Below are 4,778 nucleotides of genomic sequence, written 5' to 3'. Positions count from 1 at the left end.
AAAACATTGCCGAAACACTCGAATTTCCTCTTATATCATAAAACAGCTTCCAAAACGGTTCTCTTTCAAATAGCCCATTTCCGAATTACCCTTGGCCTCAATTTCAAAACGAGTCTTGGTGCTCATCCTTTCATATGATAATAAGTTTTCATTCACATGCAAATTAAACTCATTTTCACAACAATGGTTGAGCACCAGGCCTAGTTCGTTTTAAAAAAGAGGCCAAGGGTAATTCAGAAATGGGCTATTAAACATACATATAACTTTTTTCCTGAAGCCAAAAAGTCAAGGCAATCTGGCCATCTTCGATAGTCTAGTATAAGCAAATTGCTGGTTTATGTTGTTACAACGGCCATATTCGCAACTAATATAAACGCAACAATAGCAAAAAAACTTTGTTAAAGGCAGAAGGAATTTCCCAGGCTATAATTATACAAAATTTTACCTTTAGAAGTGGTTTCGGCAATTGTACGATATAACCCCATACATTAATTATGCATTCAGTCTTTGTTCAATGAAAACAATAGCGATAACAATAGAACTCTGCAGAGACTAGTAGTCTTTGTTTTCAACATTTGGATTTTTTTTTCTAAGTCTTTTTTGAAACAGAATAAATTTTGGCGCGTTTTGGCTTTGCAAAACGAAAAGCTCAAGTAATTTTCCAGAGGTTTTTAATTTACACTTTATACTCGAGCACAAGAACTCTGTTTTATCCTGTTTTAACTTGAAAGTTATCTTTCTCAGTTTGATTGTCATATTATTAATGGTGCAGTTCTTCTAATTTCTCACAGAGAGGATGAACCACTAAACCAAGCTGTATTAGCCACCATCTTGAAAGAGGTCAAAGAAATAGATCAGATTCAGACTGATTCTCTTTGTACTGAAAGAAGAATTCTGGGTATGTTGAATCGGGGATTGTTTCGCCAAATAAACGTAAACAGAATTTCTCTTTAGCTTTGGGTTTAATTGAAATGGGACAAGCGCCCCATCTTGCCCTTTCCTCACTACAGCCCTATAAACTGACAGTCTTTTTCATATAACTGATCTTGGCATACCTACCTTTCCTTTCAGATGCTATTTCTCAAAACTTCGCATCATCAAAGAAACGTAGACGACAGGAAGAAAATGGTACGAGCAGTATCAGAAGAAGCAGAAGAAACGACAGAGAATAAAAAGGGTAAAAAGGTTGTTTTGCTCTTTAACACTCAATTATCTTATCAGCTTGTATGTTTGAATAAATTTCAAAAGGTTTAAATTCAAGTTTGATTTAAAAACTGATTAAGGTTCAAATTACCCTCTAGATCTGGGGATAAAAAAAAACTTTTTATGCCAAGAACAACTCAAACCAGTGACACTGAGGTTCATTCAAGGGCTTTATAAATGTTTTATTGTAGGAGTTGCTCACCATTCAGTATTATAAAAGCTTCTTTCACATTTTTCCCTTTTAGAAACTGGATAAGAGACTCAAAGTGGCAAGTAAAGAAGAGAAGAGAGAGCCAATTTCTGAGGCCCTGCATCCTAGTCTTGTCTCCTCAGATGAGTCTGATGAAGAAGATCCCACATTAATGGTAACAAAGCCCCTTACCTGGAGGACAGAAGAAGTTACCAACCTCTAAACACACGCTTTGATCAATATGCAGTATAACAGATGCTTTGATCAATATGCAGTATAACAGATGCTTTGATTAATATGCAGTATAACAGATGCTTTGATCAATATGCAGTATAACAGATGCTTTGATCAATATGCAGTATAACAGATGCTTTGATCAATATGCAGTATAACAGATGCTTTGATCAATATGCAGTATAACAGATGCTTTGATCAATATGCAGTATAACAGATGCTTTGATCAATATGCAGTATAACAGATGCTTTGATCAATATGCAGTATAACAGATGCTTTGATCAATATGCAGTATAACAGATGCTTTGATCAATATGCAGTATAACAGATGCTTTGATCAATATGCAGTATAACAGATGCTTTGATCAATATGCAGTATAACAGATGCTTTGATCAATATGCAGTATAACAGATGCTTTGATCAATATGCAGTATAACAGATGCTTTGATCAATATGCAGTATAACAGATGCTTTGATCAATATGCAGTATAACAGATGCTTTGATCAATATGCAGTATAACAGATGCTTTGATTAATATGCAGTATAACAGATGCTTTGATCAATATGCAGTATAACAGATGCTTTGATCAATATGCAGTATAACAGATGCTTTGATCAATATGCAGTATAACAGATGCTTTGATCAATATGCAGTATAACTGTTTGAAAGCGTTGGATGAGAGGGATCGTAGATATGTTCGACTGTTTGTTAGGATTTTCCTAAGGCATTTGACAACGTGAGGCATAGTATACTTAGTGATAAATTAAGGGCCCTTAGCTTAAATCCGTATATTATCAACTGGTATGTTAGTTTTTTTTACGAAATTGCACACAACGGTTAGTGTTTGGTGGTACCAGCTATTGCTGGTATAATGTAAACAAAGGCACCACATAGGGCAGCGTCAGTGGCCCTTATCTGTTTAATCTTTGGATTAATGATCTCGATCTTGTAAACTGTCCTGATGCTTCTCTTAGTAAATATGCCGATAATACAACGATGCAATTTTTTGTAAATAAGGCCGGAACTGATTGTGCTAGTGATTTAATTTCGCAATACTTTAGCTGGTCAAGTACTAACTATATGCCTTGCAATCTTTCCAAGTGTAAAGAATTAGTTTTGAAGAAGATGGGACAAGTAAATCCTAGTCGTATTGGTAATATAGAGCAGGTCGAATTTCTAGTGCTAATCGGAGTGACTTTCCAAAACAATGGAAGACTTACAGAGCACATTAAACGAGAACTCTCCGCAGCGAATAAGTGCCTCTATGTGTTAGGGAGCTTAGGGAAGGAAGGATATAACCAAGCGGAAATTGATCATCTGTTTCAGTCTCTAGTTTTACCTAAAATTTCGTATGCTTTACCGGTGTATGCAGCCTCTGTGCCTGAACTTAATACTGTGCAGTGGTTCCTTCGTAGATGTCATAAACGCAGTTTTATATCCTATGCTATAGATATATATGATTTGCTTGAGAAAACAAATAGGTCAATCTCAAAGAGAATTAGTTGCCTGCCTACTCATCCGATGTACAATTTGTTGTCCAATGTTAAAGAACCAAACGTTTGAGAACTCAAACAAGCCTACTACCTTGTGTGAACACAGAACGTTTCAAAGCTAGTTATATTAATAGACTGTATTTTAAATATGCTTCCGCTTTTTAACTTTTAATTAATAATTTAAACATGTAAATATAGGTCTATATCTTTACTTGTATATTCAATAAAGACCTAAAGCTAAAGACCTAAAGCTAAAGACCTAAAGCTAAAGACCTAAAGCTAAAGACCTAAAGCTAAAGACCTAAAGCTAAAGACCTAAAGCTAAAACTTCTTCCATATACTAGACCAGAGGTATAAATCTTCCATGACGAATCAGCGAAAGAGGCTGTCAGTGAAAAGAAAATTTGGTAGAACAATTCATAGAAACAGTAGAGAGATCCCAGAAAAACTGCACTGGGCCACCACTTTAATCTAATTTTAATTTTAGTACACAGTCACTGAACTCTCTTCTAGGGACCATCTCTTATAAACTTACTATCTTTTTACCCAATGATACAGATAATGTAGGTCTGCAATCTCCATTCTTTAATTCTGTCTGACTTAAGCTTTTAATTTAACAATCTGCTGATTTCAATTTTCTCACAAGAAACCACCTCAGCTGGCAAAATTAAAGTGAGAGTTTTGTACAATCATGGACGTTTACAAGAGAGTTTGAAGACTATAAACATACATATGTCTAACATGTAGTATTTTGAGCAGTTTAAGTTATTGAGCAGCCTACATTTAAGTCATTGGCACCGGAAAGTGAATTTAATCCCTAGAATATTTTCCCTTCCCTGATCGCTATTTGGCACTTGTGTCCAAGATTGAATGCGGGTGTTTTTTAGCAAATAATGCACATATATATGAATGGATTTTTAAACATAATCAATCTACTTCATATTTGACTGAATTGTACATTTGAGTGAACCTTTATCTGTGAGGACAATTTACCATGCTCATTTTAAAGAGCCCAAAATCCTGGATATATCTGCAATTTTAGAGGAAGCTACAACTTTCATTCTCTCTTTTATAGTTCTCTTGTTCTCCATCAGATGGAGTAGTGTCTCAATTTCAAACATCAGAAGTGTTTCAAATAGATTTAATGCAGATTTAAGATTAAATGTAAGGTGACATTCTCAGCATGTTGCCTTGATTCCATCGGCACATGAAGTTCACCTAATTATTTTTTCTTCAAACCTTGACACTCATTTTTGCAAAATGTTTATAATAGAGGTTTAGAAATTTAAACATGTATCTAGAAAACAGCTATTTTTATAATAATTTATGGCACCTTCGTATAATTTATAGTTTTACTTTCGTCAACTCTCATATTAATTTTTCATATTGTCTCCTTTGTAGTCATTATCACTTCCATTTTACGCCTAGCGTTTACATATTTCCATATTTTATCGCCTTTATCATTCCCACGTCTTCAATTTAGTACATATATGCAAAAATTTTCTTTTTCATCAGCTTGAAAATGACCTCAGCGAGGTCGAAACGTCGTTTAATTTTATTATCACTAATTTTTATCTTGAAAAGCTTGCTGGTCATAGTTTGTATATATTGACTCACACATAATTTTTTAGACAGTACATCCTTCCAATTCTAT

General features: G+C 34.4%; 1 pseudogene; it reads left to right on the top strand.

Moving 5' to 3' along the window:
* The first annotated feature begins 723 nt into the window (after positions 1-723).
* Positions 724-3,599, top strand: LOC148737925 (uncharacterized; annotated as a pseudogene).
* The last annotated feature ends 1,179 nt before the right edge of the window (positions 3,600-4,778 follow it).

Source organism: Stylophora pistillata, chromosome 2 (genome assembly GCF_964205215.1).
Source record: "Stylophora pistillata chromosome 2, jaStyPist1.2, whole genome shotgun sequence".
NCBI classification, from domain to species: domain Eukaryota; kingdom Metazoa; phylum Cnidaria; class Anthozoa; order Scleractinia; family Pocilloporidae; genus Stylophora; species Stylophora pistillata.
Note: the sequence above shows the minus strand (reverse complement) of the source record. Positions and strands in the feature narration are given on the sequence as shown.